Source organism: Tamandua tetradactyla, chromosome 4 (assembly GCF_023851605.1).
Source record: "Tamandua tetradactyla isolate mTamTet1 chromosome 4, mTamTet1.pri, whole genome shotgun sequence".
Taxonomy (NCBI): Eukaryota; Metazoa; Chordata; class Mammalia; order Pilosa; family Myrmecophagidae; genus Tamandua; species Tamandua tetradactyla.
Window position 1 is genome coordinate 183,037,904 of NC_135330.1, and position 17,191 is coordinate 183,055,094.

Sequence of the window (17,191 nt, forward strand, 5' to 3'; positions counted from 1 at the left end):
TTTTTTATATTTTATTTGAGAGCAGGAAGATAAGCACTTTTGGGAGTGGAAACCAAATACTATTCTTTTATTGTAGTTCTTAATTGGGAATAGTACTGCTTCAAGAGGGAGTTTGGGGTGGGGGTGGGGCTGAGGGGACACAATATTTTCTTTGTCATGTGATTGGGTGGTGGTCTTGGTATTTAGTAAGTAGGGTCAGGGTTGTTTGACATCCTGCAATGTGTGGGATAGTTTTATATAATGAAGACTTTGCCCATCTCCTCATGTGACTTGAGTGCCCCACCAGACATTCATGTAAGCATTATTTGAATGTAGGAGCTAGGTCCACCTTACATGCAAAGTTTTATTTAATACGCACTGAAGTTTTCTAGCAAAACAGCTATTACTAAATGGGGGGGGCGATTTTACCTTATTTTATTTGGAACTTCATGAGGAATTGTTGCCATTTTGGAAATCCACAGTTGTAGCTATTGCATTCATGACAGATTTACTCAAAGGTGCAAGCACTGTTTTGCTATGTCTTCAGGGATAGCTAAACCTGTGCATTCTAGGCCAAAATGCGTATATGGCTTATTACCACCTATTTCCATTTCATTTTTCCTTTACAAACAGGGCAGTATAGCGTTTTGGTTTTTTTTTTTAAATGTGTGAGTTTTATTCTTTATGAATTTCATTGAGATGGAGACAGTAGAAAATGTTAACAGGAGGAAATGTTGGGCTGAATACATAAAGTTTGGGAACCATTTGTCATGTTGGTAAGCAGAGCCAGGACACATTGAGAATACAGCACTAGAAAACTGCTGTGCCATTGAGATTGGGATATGTTATTCATTTCTTCTAATACCTAAATATATTCCAGATAGGAGTTTTCTTAGGTATCATGGTGATTTTGGATACTGACCATAAATTTGCCATGGAGACAGACATTAAACAAGATTTCTAAGGTATCACTTACCAGGACAGCTTCTGGAAGCCTGTGTGATGTCACTTATCTGCTTGTTTCATACAAGCTGATAGAACCTCCCTTGGCTCTGTAATTTAAATCAGTGTAATTCAACAGAGGTTTGTATTTCACTTGATACGCTTATCTGTATGGGGGAACAGAAAAGTTAGGGACATTTATGGGCTACAAACTGTTCACATTAAAAGGTCTCCTGACATGAATAGGGTTCCAGAAGCATGTTTCTTATGATATCTTTGCAACATGATTCTTTTCTCCTTGAAGATTAATAATTTTTATCACACTTTTCTATTATAGGTTAACCTCTGTCATTAGGTCAAAGAAAGAGTACTGACAGTGACTATTTGATCATAATGTACAATAAGGAGGTAATAAAAGATCTTTTGCAGTGTGGCGATCTTGTATTAGAATCTGACAGAAACCACAGATTCAGAAAAGTGTAAAGATAATCACTAGGGTAGCATATGGCATGCTGACTCAGGAAACTTAAGAAAACCAAGATGTGTCGTCAGACACAATGAAGGCAATTCAGCAACGTTTGTTGTTGAAACTTAACGTAGTTATCAGGAAAGGATGATTGAAGACTCAGGCATCTTTTTCTTTGCACACACTAAAGAAACTACTCTTGAGAGCAAGCAGGAGGTTTGGAGAAGTCTCTTAGTAGTAAGGGATTGTGTCTGATTCAATGTGTACTCTCATTCCCTCACCACACCCGCTTGTTGCCTTCATTATTAAACCACCAGACAGTAAGTCCCCTAAAGACAAAACCATATCTTTACTATCTTAAAAAGCACAATGCCTTTCAGAAAAGTAGATGCTTGCTAACTGAGTGGACAGATGAGTGGTAGATGATAATGTTCCCATCCATGATTTATGCTCAGAACACAGGCCACTGTCTCTGATGGTCTCCTTGCTTCCAGACAGAACTTCTCCATCTATTCTAGGTTACCACTAGAGTTCCCATTTGTAAGATAACTATGGGACAGAAATAGCAGCCTCAGATGCTCCAGGGTGCTGTTATCCTACAGACTCTGAACAACTAGCTCAAACTGACAGAACCATCTTCCGCAGAAAACTCTAAAAGTGTTGCAGTAACTGGGTGAGTGATAAATCAAGAAAATGCAGCCTTAAAAACAGGTAAAGCTCGCGGCACTGTGCCTAGCCTCTTCCCCAACTCCTATCCTGCGAGTTGTGGAGCCAGCCTGTGCTCCCATGGTGGATTGCTGTCCCTGTTCCCTAGGGAGCAGAGTAACCCTTTTACAACGTACTGGGATGCCTGTATATTGGCGCCAGGCTACTGGGTAGCAGCTTGAAAGACTGAACCGGGAAATTCCTCTAGGGCTGCTCATCCTGCTAGAACTGAAAGCAGAAGCAATTGCAGATAGTTAAAGAAACAATGAAGTCAAAGCAACCTGGGGCAAAGGATTGCCTACTTTAAGTCATGCAATAGAGCACCCCAGAGGGAGAGAAAATCAATTTCATGGGGAGTAGAGAGGACATTCAAATTCCTGGATACCAGAAAATTCATAAGGCCATAAACAAGAACACACCCAAGACAAAATACAGGCTCAGAAAAGACAGAGGACATATACGTCACTATATATGTATAGAATTACCATATGACATCCTCTCATAAGGCATCTCTCAAAGTGTCCAGCCTGATGTATTTCTCATCACTTACTTTAGTTTGAATGCATGCATGCCCCCTCCATCAGTTATATATTTTACTGTTTATTTCAATAGTTATCTGGTAAGAATGTTTTGTTTACTTGACTTAACAAGAGGATACAGACATATAAGGTAGAGATCTGGAATATCTAGCATTCTCATCTAATCAAGGTCCAAGACTCACTATGTATGTGTGCAGCTTCTTTTGTCCCTTTATTCACACAGGAATGCATGTGTGGCTGCTTCATATCCAAGATATGATGCACATAAAACATTCCTCTTTTATCTCTCTTTTTTTTTTTTTAAAGAAAAACAGCTCAGACCTAGTTTGTATGTGAACCCTTTACTCACATGTTGCCGTCTGGCCTATAAATCATGATTCTTGATGCTCGTACAAATGAACCCTCTTCTCAGTAGGATTTTAACTCATTGAGAAAACCGTTGTCTGTGTCTTCTCAACCCCTTGTGTGCCTGTGCTTGCTCATGCATGTTCTCTCCCCCACCTTCCTGCCTCCCTCCCTCTCTCTCCCACACAGAATACACAAATATATTCACTATAAAGGAATATTTTATTGAAAAATTTAGGAGGTAGGGCACAGGGAGATAGGTGAGGGAACCAGGATGTGCCCATGTTCATGAATTCTCTCTCCTCTCATCTACTAAAAATCCAGCAAAAGTAACTTGTGATGAAAAAAGTAATAATTCCTTACAGCATTTGTTTCTCTCTGCATTTGCTTCCCAGAAACTGCAGGATCCCATTTGGGTCACACAGTATTCCGGACCCAACCTCCCTGGCCTTTCAGGAAGAAAGCTGAGGCAAGAGCTAGCAGTTTTCAGGGTGTCCTCTAGTGGCCAGGCAGTATATCTTTGACTTGATTTGGGGGGACCTGTCAAAGCTAAGAACTAAGAGTAATACATTTCTTAGATCTGCTAGTTAGAAGGGATTAGTGGTCATTCTGATTTATGCTTTGCCTGTTTTGTTTTTTGTGTTTTTTCCTTCTTTTGCCGGCTAAAGGGTAGACAACTGTCTCACGAGCTGATTAGAGAAACATTAAATCATAACCAAGTAAAGATGGGGTGAAATAACCAGGCTTCCCTTCCCCGTGATGCGATTTTCTTGGAAGCCCTTTGAACAGTGCTTGCGTTTATTATAATCGTCTGGGGTTATTTAGGCTGTTCAGTGAAGTGATGCCAGCGCTCCCCATTCTCCCTGCAGACGTACTTCGGCAGGTGCTGGCTTCTCCCTCCTTCTAGCCTAAGGCTTCCTGTCTTTCTCTGCCTGACTCCTCTGGTCTGATGCGCAGACTTCACACACACCTACCCGAGAAAACCTGCTCACTGGAGCTGCACAGCTCCGGGGTCGCTGACAGAGTATCATGTTAATGGAAAAATGGGAAAGCTGGGGAAAGGTGGCAGTATTGGGTTGTGTGGCGTGGGAGGTGAGTTGTTATCATGCCAACCCTCAAATTCTCACAGAAAGATTTCTGAAGAGCTGCCTGACAACAGGCCTCTTTTCATCGGATTCTTGGTTGCCTGTGTCACCTTTACTGGTGTTGACACCATGTTGAGGATTCTGCTCATATACCTTTGGAGCTATATGGGGACGAGGGCTCTCTGATTGTGACGCTCTCTCTAGGCAATTTTCTCTTCTCTGTTTTCACTCCCCTCACTCCAGCCAGTTTCACTCCCTTTCCTCCATCTAATATGTCTCTGAGAGTGTTTTTGTTTTGTTTTGTTCTTGTGCCATAATAGCATTAAGAAATGGCTTAAGGGATGAAGAATACACTGAAATTTCTTAAGTGAACTTCAAAAAGGTGAAGAAATATTTGGTTATATTTTCATGGTGAGAACAAATGTTGATCTTTTTAGATGAATTCTTGTGCTTTGAAAGGCAGTTAAGAACCATTTGTTTTGGAAAGTAGATTCATTTAGAAAAAATATCTTTATGCCATATGCACTTATTGTGTTGTAAAATGCTTTTGAGAATGCAAGCCAACCAATAAAAGAATCACAAGGTAACTCTTAATAATAGTTCCTGAAAGTGTTTTCATTGATATTTCTTGGCAGTGGGTTTAATAACCCACAGCACAAATTATTTTAACTAGTATAAAACAGTCCATTTTGCTCACAGAATTGGACTGGTATAATTATAAAAATCTTTTGTTCCCCATTCTTCGTTCTTTTTATGAGAATGATTTCTGGCATTGGTCACTGACTCAGTGGTGCTTGGTAGTTTAAGTTTAGAATATGGATTTTACGGATGCAGTCTGGAGCAACTGTTACTGTTTTTTAGAAAATGGCCTAATACTTTTTTTAATGTTTGTTCCTATTTGAGGAGAAGGGGAACCGTGGGCTGAAAGCGTCAGTCCTCTTTAATCTCAGCTCTTTTTAGTGAATCCCTATCTTTGAATTGCTTTTAGTGGAAGAATCAGCTTCTCTTTGAACCCGTTAAAATAATACTCTTCCATCTTTGTGTTAATCATTGTTTCTCTCCTCCCAGCCCTGCAGGTACATTGTCCAAAAGGGATTTTAGGACTCACTAGCCTTGGTAGTATCTGGGGATAGGTGATGTCTTGCAAGTACTGTCTAAGACTACAGAGTGCCATGTACATATCAGGCAGTTTATTTATTTATTTTTTTCAGAGTCTCTGGGGATTTTAATCAGCATAAATCAGTTCCTCTGAGGGGACTGTTTATTTTAATCAATCTCTGTGAGGGAGAGGTGCAAAGGGTGATGAATATCCTGGTTGCTTTCTTCCGATTTATTGAGGGTATACTACTTTGAGGGGGCTTGCCTTTTTTCCTTCCATTTCTAATATACTGAAAGCCAGTGTCCTGGTTCTGTAGAAAATAGACTGAGGCAGAGATTTGTGTGCAGGAGGATTATTAGGGGCACACCTGTAAGGAAGGGAGGGGAGCAGGGCTGGGCAGTGGGGCAGTGGTCTGTGATGCAGACATCAGAGGCTGCCAGTGCTTACGAGGTTCTAAGGGGCTTGACCTCTTGGAACCAAATGAACAGTTTTACATGCAGGCTGCTCCCTTTTGTGGGGGCAGTCCCAGAGAGGTACTCAGTTGTAGCTGTGAGCAGCCAACACACCTGGTGACTGGGGAAATGAGAGTCTCGGTCTTGAAAGGGGAATCTGGGTTGCCCATCATAGCACCTACCCAAGACCATATCTCGATTTGCTAAAACTGCCAGAATGCAATATGCAAGACATGGACTGACTTTTATAAAAGGGATTTATGAGATTACAAATTTCCAGTTCTAAGGCCATGAAAATGTCCAAACTAAGGCATCCAGAGACAGATAACTTGACTTTGAAGAAAGGCTGCCGGCATCTGAAACACCTCTGTCAGCTGGGAAGGCATGTGCTGGCGTCTGCTGGTCCTTGTTCCTGGTTTGTTGCTCTCAGCTTCTAATTTCAGTGGCTTTCTCCCTAAGCGTCCATAGGTCCTCACTTAGCTTCTCCAGGGCAAACTCTGAATTTCATCTCTTTGCATCTTTAAACACCTGTCACTTGGTTTCATATCTCTACTCTCTGTGTCAGCTTTGAGCTCTTTCTATGCTTTCTGCCTTTTGTTCTCTTCATGGCCCCAGTAAGACCCATTTACATGGATGGGGTCACATCTCTATCTAATCAGAAGATCCCATCCACAGTTGAGTGGGTCACATCTCCTTGGAAACAACCTAATCAAAAAGTCTCACTCAATAATAGGTCTGCCCCCAGAAGATTGTATTAAAAGAACATGGCTTTTCTGAGTACATAACCATTTCAAACTAGCACAGACAGTAATAGGGAACCTCAGGGGTTGGCTGTTTCCCTATCAGAAAAATGATGCAAGCTATAAATGTGTGTCATATATGTAATTGTAAATTTTCTAGTAGCACATTAAAAAAATTAAAATAAACATAAAAAATTAATTTTCTTTTATTTAACCCAGTATATCCAGAATATTATTTCAGCATGTGATCGGCATAAAAATTATTAATGGAGTATTTCACATTCTTATTTTTATACTAGTTCTTCCGCATATGGTGTGTATTTTATACTTAGAGTACATCTCACTTTGAACTAGCTACATTTCGTGTGCTCAGTAGCCACATGTGGCTTTTAGCTATTTATTGGATAGAGGAGATCTGTAATACTCATCTCAATCTTTATGACCCCTCATAGAATCAGCAAGATAAAGTGAGAAGAGCATAGGCCTTAGATGATAGACTCCTGCCTCTGAACCCTAGTTCAGTCATTTCACATAAGCAGGTTATCTTACCTTTGTAAGTTCTAGTTTCCTCACCTGACGAATTCCAGCAAATTCTAACCATTTAGGTTTTGGGAGGAGATTTTTTAAATGTGTTTGTTTCCTTAACTAGACTGTGAGTTCTTTAAGAAAAGGAGATACCTCTTTCATGTCTATAGACTCATTGTCTAGCACTCTTCTCTCATTCCATTCCTTCTTTGTTTCTTTCATTTATTCATATATTCACCTGATACTTATTCATGCTTCCTGCATATTAAGCGTTATACAGTGTGCTAGATATAAAATGACAACTTGTCTAGACATGTTCCCAGCCCTTACAGAGCTTATGGGGAATGGGAGCGGCGAGTGACTGTAAACAAGTACACAAACTGAGAAAATTCTGTTAATTTTATGAAGGAAATGAACAAGGTGAAGAGAAAGGGTGATTTGAGAAGGTCATTCTCTGCTATAAAATGTGAGTTAACTGGTAATCTCAGAAGTTCTTTGTGTGTCTGTAATTCCTGCCAATCTACAAAATATCACTTAGAACTTTTCACAATTCCAGCATGATAGTGATTGTCTAACCACAAAACGCCCAAATTCTGGGATATATCAGCTTGGTTCAGATAATTTATATGTAACTGAATTTTTTTAAAACGTGTGTTTGAAATACTCTCTTCTTTTATTCTGAAAAGACATAATTCTTCGTTCTAATTTATCTCATAATAAAGAGTTGGCAGCTTTACTTTCCCTGTGTTGCTTGGACAGTTAATTACCCTTCTTAAGTAAATTGGCCAGTTGGTAACAGTAGCAGCACCACAAATTCTAAATTCTTTTAGAGCTTTAGGATGACCCTTGTCCATTGGAACTCTAGAAAATTAAGTGAACCAGCAAAAGGAGTGCTTGGTTTTTTAAGCCTTATCTTTTTACCAACATTTAGTTAGCAATCTATATGTTTTAGAGCCAACTTTAAACACTCAACTTTGGATTTTTGGTGTTGTAGTTTATCTGCTGTGCTGGAAACCCTTTCCTGCTACCCCTGCTGGGGTGGAGCAGTGACTTCACTCCTCCTAGTAAGTTCTGATCCCAAAATGTTGGTCTTCTTACGTCATTAGAACTGAGTTCTTTGCATGCTAGTTCTTCATGGAGGCAGTATGATTATGAGAAGCTAGCTCTGAATAGAAAATGATCTGGGTCTGTCACATAGGTTGCTTCACCTTTCTGATCCTCAGTTTTGATTTTCTTAATTTTAGGGCAATGAAGGGGTTGGATTACTGTCCGTGATTACTCTTTGAGTCTGTTCATCTTTCAGTATCCCATAAAAGGAGTTTATCCTAGTGTGCCTAAGTAGGCATCCCATTCCCATCCATGTTTCTGGAATAGAATTGAAAGATGGGTTATGTGCAATAGATGAAAACTGTTTTTGTAAGACAGATTCTTTTTATTTTTGTAAAATTGTAGTTAAAGTAGAAAGAGCAGAAAAGTGAAAATAACCGTCAGGAATACATTTCCTGTCCTGTGATTAGGTTATAAATTCAAGACTGCTTTTTTTTTTAAAAGGTTAATTAAGTGGTAAGAGCAACAATAGGTCATAAGATGCAAAGTGTAAAAGCAATGCAAGTAGTACACAAGCAAAAACAGAAAAGTGGATTCCAGGAAAAGTAGGTTAGGAAACTGATTATCACAATGGTAGAGCAGTGACCAGCCTACATTATTGAATAAAATTTGTTTTGTATTTTGTTAATATCCTTTAGAAGTCCATGGAAAACACTGTCTGAGAAATGTTTCTCAGGCTGTTTTATTACATTAGTAAAATGAAAGTTAACTATGGTAGAATTTTACTGTAATTTTGCTTCTGAACTTCCAATGCCTTGTCTGGCTTTATGTTTGGTTTATGAGGCAGTCTCTCTTTTCCTCCCTTTTGAAACTATGTTTTTGTCATTTCTTTCTTTCTTCTGAAGTTTTTTCCAAGGGAATTTCTCTCCTATTATCCTGCATCCTCATTGCTTATCCTTTCCTTTATTCTGGTCTACCCAGATGACATCTGACTCTGGACACAGTCGTTACAGCCCCATGATGAGAGCTACTTTAAGGCAAAATAGGCAGACCTCATCTGGACAATGGTTTCTCTGACAGCATCTTTCTGGTCTCATCCTTGGTTTCTGCAGCCTCCAGTACATCCACAGATCTAAGGACATCATTGGACTGCATTTGGCTATTGACTTTCACAGGCCTATGGCACAGACCTCTTGGGGAACTGGGATGATGCAATGGGTTGGCCTCAATCTCATCATGCAGTTATTTTTCCTGATACAGATCTTGGTTTCAGTGTTTCAGAGATTCACGTCTGATTTCAAACAGCTTATTTTTAAGGCTATAGTCAGCCAGCTGAACCATGATTTCTGAAGTTGTTCTATGTATGTTGTTATCTAATTTGTCAGTATATTCACTAAACAGTGTGCTATAATTACTGACTCAGAGTCCTGCATTTGTCTTCATTAGATATATATTCAATATTTTGAAAATATGCCTACAATGCAGTAGGAAGGTATATAATTTTAGCTTCTTAAAAGCCTACATATATACCAACATGTTTTCATTTGTGAATTGGGATAACTTTGCTTAGTTTTCTGCCTAATTCATCTTTAAACTGAGGGAATTAGCAGTGGGAAATATAGAAAAACGTTTGGTTTTCATGCCAGATTCCTGGGTTACACAACTTTTTTTTTTCTTTTTAAAAATATGGAATGCTTCACGAATTTGTGTGGTATCCTTGTACAGGGATCCTGCTAATCTTCTCTGTATTGTTCCAATTTTAGTATATATGCTGCCGAAGCAAGCACTACACAACTTTTTATAGTGACTTATGAAGAATTTGGGGGTTGGCTCTCTCTTGCCATTGATATTTAATTCACCATCTTAAGTGCAGTGTTTACTGTTGATCCATGTGCTTAGGCTGATTTTCTTTGGATTTTCAGTTTTCCAATACTTTATTCATTTTTATTACTGAAAGTTATTGAAGTGATATTGTGATTTTAATAATTGAGGAGTGTTATGGATTGAATTGTGTCCCACCAAAAAGCAAGTTCAAGCCCTAACCCCAGGTCCTGTGAATGTGAATTTATTCGTAAATAGGATCTTTGAAAATGTTGTTAATGTTATTAGTTGAGGTCAAACTGGATTAGGGTGAGCCCTGAGCCAGTGTGACTGCTGTCCTTATGAAGAGAGGAAATGTGGACACAGAGAGACAGAGACAGAGGGAGATGGCTGTGTGGTGGAGGCAGAGACTGAGTCATGCAACCACAAACCAAGGAATGTCGTGGTCTGCCAGCCACTCACCAGAAACAAGGGGAAAGGCATGGAATGGAACCTCTCCAGAGGAAGCACCTCGATTTTGACCTTCCAACTTCAGAACTATGAGACAATAAATTTATATTATTGAAGTCAACTTGTCAGTGGCACTTTGGTACAGCAGCCCTGGGAAACTAAGACAGGGAGACACCAGGGTTTCTGTTTATTGTGAGTGTTAGTAGATAGGTGTCTGTGGTGAGAGCATATTATCTTTGGGTACGGATTTGCAGTTGGGAAGAGGCAGAAGAATAATTATGCAGGGCCCCAGATAAATCTCCCCTTAGCCCTCTCGGTCCTACTCACTCCCCAACTCCCATTGCCTTCTCTGAACCTGATCTTACATTCCCGTTGTGTTTCTCTCTTTATAAAATAACACCTCCAACCATTCCTGCTACTGCAACCACTTACCTACCAACACAAGTCCACTTCCAGGGCTTACCTACTGGACCGGCCAAGATTTGCCTTCCATTCTGAAGATTAGGTATAGAGAACCTCTGGTAAAATGCTCCCTTTTCCATGGGATCCACCTTAGCTTTTGGCTCACAGCTAAGGGTGGCAAGTCTTTTGTCAGTGACACATATGATTCCCTGCCTTTTTGCATGTGGGGATTAATTAAAAGAGTTGGATGGCATTGACCTACATCCTTGATAACTGTAACCAAAGGTCAGGCCTCATGACTTCCAGTCTATGCTTTCTTCTTTGGCTTGGACACAAAATGTGACCCTTTTCTGATCATTGTAGGGGGGGAACATTGGTTCTGTTTGTTAGGTTCGCGTGAGGTGCCCAAATACAGAGATAATAGTTGCAAAGTTAAGAAATCTGGAGAATAATTCTGTCTCCTGGTTTGAGTATAGCAGTGGTCTCTAAAAATAGCTTTCATTTCACTGACCCTGCCACCACTTGGTTCTTGTAATTCATTTCTCTTTCACATCTTTTAGACAGCAAAGAGCCAAGAATTCTTATTTTTCATATACTATGAAAATCTGAATGCCTAGCTGACTTCAGCCAGAATAATTTCTTCCTAACTTTTGAATCCCAGCATCTTAAAATTCCTGGCTACCAGGGCTGAGTTAACACTTATAGGTTGAAAATGTCTAGCCCCACTCTTAATTACCAGCATTTACACATATAATTCAAAATATAAATAATATGAAATTGTCAAGTGTCAAAAAAAAATTTCAACTTTTCCCTATGTCTATTTAGGTGGTTGTTTTGAAACATATTTTTAAAAGTTTGTTATTGTTGCCCCTGCTTTGCTGTCCCCTGAGCACATGCTCTCGGCTGGGAGCCATCCAGTAGGATAACCTCACAGCCAGGCCCTGAAGTCTGTCAGACTTGGGTTTACATACCAGTTTGCCACCCACTTACAGTGGGTGACCTTTTTAAAAACAGAAACAAAAACCGATATTACTGAGTGCCTTCCAGGAGCCAGGTACCATTGTAACTGTTTCATAGGTATTATGCCGTGTAATCCACAGAATGACACTAGGAGTTGATAATTTTTTGATTACCCTCATTTTATAGGTGAGAAATTGAGTCAGAGAGTTTTTAAAAATTACTTAAAATCCCACACCTGGTAAGTGGTGGAGGCACGATTTGAACCAGGCAGTCTAGCTCCAGAGCCCATTTTCAGCCACTGTGCGTTTTGCTGTCCCCACATGTACTAATGGTAGTAGAATTTTGGGCATTAAATGAGACAATGCACCTCGAACTTAACATGTATTAGTTCCTTATGCTGTGTAATAAGTCACCACAGATTTAGTGGCTTTAAGTGACACAAATTTACTCTCTCTCCGATTCTGAGAGTCAGGATTCTGAGCAAGGTTTAGATGGGATCCCCTCCTAGGGTTCCCTGGGGCTGAAGTCTAGATCCTGGCTGGGGCTGGGTTCACATCTAGAAGTTAGGATCTGTTCTAAGCTCATGCAGGTTGTTGGGCAAAAATTTAGTTCCTTGTGAGTGTAAAACAGAGATCTCCATTTCCTTTCTTGCAGTCACCCACAGTTTGCTCTGAGTTGCAGAGGCCATCCATAAGTCTTAGCTTCATGTCCCCTCCATGGGTCTTCTCATACTTCCAATCTCTCTCTATTTCTCTGACTTCAGGAAAGGCCCAGCCCTGCTTTTAAAAACTCACTTGATTAGATCAGGCCAACTTTATCTTTTAGTTTATTCCAAGTCAACAGATAATAACTCGGTCATGGGAGGTGTTCTAGTTTGCTAGCTGCTGGAATGCAATATACCAGAAACAGAATGGCTTTTAAAAAGGGGAATTTAATGAGTTGCTAGTTTACAGTTCTAAGGCCAAGAAAATGTCCCAATTAAAACAAGTCTAAAGAAATGTCCAATCAAAGGCATCTAGGGAAAGATACCTTGGTTCAAGAAGGCCGATGAAGTTCAGGGTTTCTCTCTCAAGTGAGAAGGCACATGGCGAACACAGTCAGGGCTTCTCTCTCAGCTGGAAGGGCATATGGCGAACACAGCGTCATCTGCTAGCTTTCTCTCCTGGCTTCCTGTTTCATGAAGCTCCCCGGGAGGCATCTTCCTTCTTCATCTCCAAAAGTCGCTGGCTGGTGGACTCTGCTTTGTAGTGTTGCTCTCTCTGAGTTTCTCTGAATCTCATTCTCCTTTTATAGGACTTCAGAAACTAATCAAGACCCACTCAAACGGGTGGAGACATGTCATCCCCTAATCTAGTTTAACAACCACTCTTGACCAAATCACATCATCCAGGGAGATAATCTCATTACAGTTTCAAACATACAGTATTGAATAGAGATTATTCTACCTTTATGAAATGGGATTTATGTTAAAACATGGCTTTTCTTAGGGGGCATACTTCCTTTCAAACCAGCACATTCCACCCTCTGGCCCCTAAAAAAGACATGTTTTTCCCATATACAAAATACATTAACTTCATAACAATATCAGAAACCTTAAACCTTTCAGTAGCAATACAATGAAGTACAAAATTAGAGACAGTATAAAATCTCATCAAGTCAGTTACAGGCATAGTCCGTCCTAAGGCAAAATTCTCTCCATTTGCTCTGGACCTTTGAAAACTCACAACAAGTTATTTGCTGCCAACATACCAAGGAGGAACATTCATAGGATACATATACACATTTCCATAGGGAGGAAGGAACACAGGGGTCACTGGACCCATACGGTTTCGAAAACCTGCAGGGCAAAGTCCATTAGATTTCAAAGTCTGAAACTGTATGGGTCCGGTGACCCCTGTGTTCCTCCCTCCCTATGGAAATCTGTATATGTATCCTATGAATGTTCCTCCTTGGTATGTTGGCAGCAAATAACTTGTTGTGAGTTTTCAAAGGTCCAGAGCAAATGGAGAAAATTTTGCCTTAGGACATACCATGCCTGTAACTGACTTGATGAGATTTTATACTGTCTCTAATTTTGTACTTCATTGTATTGCTACTGAAAGGTTTAAGGTTTCTGATATTGTTATGAAGTTAATGTATTTGTATATGGGAAAAACATGTCTTTTTTAGGGGCCAGAGGGTGGAATGTGCTGGTTTGAGAGGAAGTATGCCCCCTAAGAAAAGCCATGTTTTAATATAAATCCCAGTTCATAGAGGCAGAATAATCTCTATTCAGTACTGTATGTTTGAAACTGCAATGAGATCATCTCCCTGGTTGATGTGATTTAGTTAAGAATGGTTGTTAAACTGGATTAGGGGATGACATGTCTCCACCCATTTGAGTGGGTCTTGATTAGTTTCTGAAGTCCTATAAAAGAGGAAACAGTTTGGAGAATGAGAGATTCAGAGAGAGCAGCGAATGCTGCAGCACCACGAAGCAGAGTCCACGAGCCAGTGACCTTTGGAGATGAAGAAGGAAAACGCCTCCCGGGGAGCTTCATGAAACCAGAAGCCAGGAGAGAAAGCTAGCAGATGATGCCGTGTTCGCCATGTGCCCTTCCAGCTGAGAGAGAAACCCTGAACTTCATCAGCCTTCTTGAATCAAGGTATCTTTCCCTGGATGCCTTTGATTGGACATTTCTATAGACTTGTTTTAATTGGGACATTTTCTCGGCCTTAGAACTGTAAACTAGCAACTCATTAAATTCCCCTTGTTTAAAGCCATTCTGTTTCTGGTATATTGCATTCCAGCAGCTAGCAAACTAGAACAGGAGGGGTGTCCCATCACATTCACAGATTCTCCCCAGGCCTGAAGGGAGGGGATGATGATACATGGTATGCACACCAAGCAGCAGGAATTTGGGAGCCACCTTAGAATTCTGCTGTCATATATGGTTCTCGTAGTCATTGCCCCCATCCATTTCTCAAAAGAGCCCCCCAATACCCTCCCCTTCCCCTCTTGCTGAATCCTTAAAAACACATTTCCAAGCCTATACTTGGAAACAAGCAGTGGCTGCTGAAAGGTCTGACTCCCATGGTTCTGCCCGACCTCAAGAACCTTTCTCCCCTGGCTTCCCCTGTAATATCTAAGTTCACATTTCTTCCTTGAAGCTTTCATCTCCTTTCTTAGGATTTTTTTTCTTATTTTCTCACTGAGTCACTCATTTTGGCCCCGTTTCATCACCACCACCACCACCACCACCCACCCACCCCGAAACACACATTCTCGACATCAGTTTAGATTTCAGTTGTTGGATCTGCTTTACAATATCTGATTTCTGACTTTTTATTTGGAAGACAATGTCCCTGCAGATAGGCTAGCTTCTGGGGTTGTTTACTTCCTGAGGTAGTTTCTCCATGCTCCCTGCTAAGAGGCAAAGATCAAATAAGCCCTTGACCTTGTCTATTCTTATCACCACCACAATCCCCACAACCTAGCACATGGCTCAGTAAAGTGAATTTCATCCTTTTTTTGGGTTTCCAGATGAGATACATATCACAGTGAGCCAACCTCTGTTTTACATTCAGGGATATAAAGAATATAATTTACCTGCATAAATTGACAGAGAAACTGCTAATTTCTAGGCACCTTTATAGATAATGTGACATTTATGCCTTTACAGTAACCCTGTGATAAAGGTGATGATTTCTATTTCTACAAATGGTACAATAAAGCAAAACGGGCTGTAAGTAACTCAAAGCCATGGTGTGAAACTGTGATTACAAACCAGTTCTAGGGCAGTGTGACAGTGGCTCAGTGGCAGAATTCTCGCCTGCCATGCCAGAGGCCCGGGTTCGATTCCTGGTGCCTGCGCATGTAAAACAAACAAACAAAAAAAAGCAGTTCTAATTGAACTAAGTCCTTGTTATTTTTCTTTTATTTTCATATATGTGTCCCAAATAACTTACTTTCAAGATGGCAGCCTTTTCTGGAAAATTATTTTCATCAAAAACATATAGTGAATTGAACAAAATTATGATTTTTTGCTCCTGTTCCATTTCATAGGCATTGGGGATTTGGTTTTAAGTGCTTTTTATCAATCCAAATCATGTTCACTGTTGCACCATTTCTTCAGTCAAGTTTCTTCTCTCTTCCCTGACCTCTCTGTACTAGTCCATTGTCTGAAATCTTTTATGAAACTCAGTGTTCCTTTTTACTACTGTAAACTATCAGAGTTAGGCAAGTCCAGAGCAAGCTAAAATTCCTTTGTGATTAGAATTTATATCTTTTATTTCAGTTCTGGACCTAGTAAGTTATGGTTTAGGTTAGCTGAAGTTCAACGTTTTCCAGATAGGCGTTGTTTCCAAATGAAGTGGATTTTCATTTGTGTATTTGTCAGCCACTTAATTTTGTGTTTTAAAAATATTTTTAGGCCCCCCCCCAAAAAAAAAATGCTACTCGGAGCCTTGCAGAATACCCACATTTGTTAAAGAAGAAAATAAAAAGAGTCATTACTATTAATTAAGGTATGAATAGTAAGAATTAAATTAAGTTTTTCATCATTTGCTTCAAAAAACCCACCAGACTACAAATACCAATGTCTCAGAACTGAGTAGGATAGAAGAAACGAGACATAACTGGCATATCTGTTTCGCAGTGTGATGCTTTAAAGTCTTGACCACGTAGTTCAGATCCTGCTTTTTGATCAGTAAAAAGGTGGGTAAAATTCATGGGATAGAAATTTTGATCTTATCAAAAAGTTTAAAAATTTATATTCAACTTTAGGAGTATTTATTTTTATTTATTATATGCCTGACTAGGTCCTTCGAAACCAAGACTAAAAACCACTTCAGCGCAGACCAAAGGAAGAGGTATTCACTGTAGACCCGGCACCTGGGAAAACTCAAGTTAGGAGATCCAGCCTAGGAGGACAAATGAGCACAACCATTGTTGTCTTTATAGCTAGAATGGTGAAGCAATTTGTAGATAATGAACCTAAAAAATGCCTGTGATATTTTAAGAAACTATATATGTCTTCCTAATCATACCCATCAAACAAGAAATTTAAAAATTTTAAAACTGTAAATAGATACTAGAACAAGAAATTGCTTTGCCATTGGATACCTATAAATTTGGAAAATGGTCATTTAAAGGAACTGCCTGTTTAAAAATAGATATAGTAATTTGAGGCCAGATTACATGCTTTTATGTTCTGTTCCCCAGAATGTAATTCAGCTAATAAGTTTTGTTTATTTCAGCTGAAATTCAAACCTTCCATTAGTTGACTAACATGGACTAAAATTGATTTTCAGCATATGTTTTAAAAATCTCTTTTGTCCTTGTGTGCCTTCTAACCATTAACACTCAAGGCAACTGTAAGCCAAATCCTAAAAAAGTTCAACTTAAATTTGAAGGTATAACTCAGTGCAAAAATTTGGTTATTTTTTGTGATCCAGTCATTTCCTGATTAAGTTTTGAGTTGAGAAAAATCTTGTCCTTACTGGCACAACAGACAGGAGAAAATATATGCACTAAACAAAGTCGCCTGTGAAATTCCTCCTTCTGATTGTATTTGGCTTTGCAATGCAGAGAGGAGCACTCCACAATTGTGTCTGAGATAATTGATAAACATATGTATGGCCCTTTTAGCAGTG

At 39.6% G+C, this 17,191-nt stretch overlaps 1 protein-coding gene and 1 non-coding gene across 4 annotated transcripts in view; one reads left to right on the forward strand and one right to left on the reverse strand.

Moving 5' to 3' along the window:
- The window catches only part of ATP11A (ATPase phospholipid transporting 11A), a 231,704-nt gene that overhangs the window by 89,044 nt on the left and 125,469 nt on the right, over positions 1-17,191 (forward strand). The window lies entirely within an intron of this gene.
- LOC143681816 (U6 spliceosomal RNA) lies at positions 9,605-9,711 on the reverse strand. The gene has a single exon (XR_013174874.1). It is a non-coding gene; the product is annotated as a U6 spliceosomal RNA (small nuclear RNA).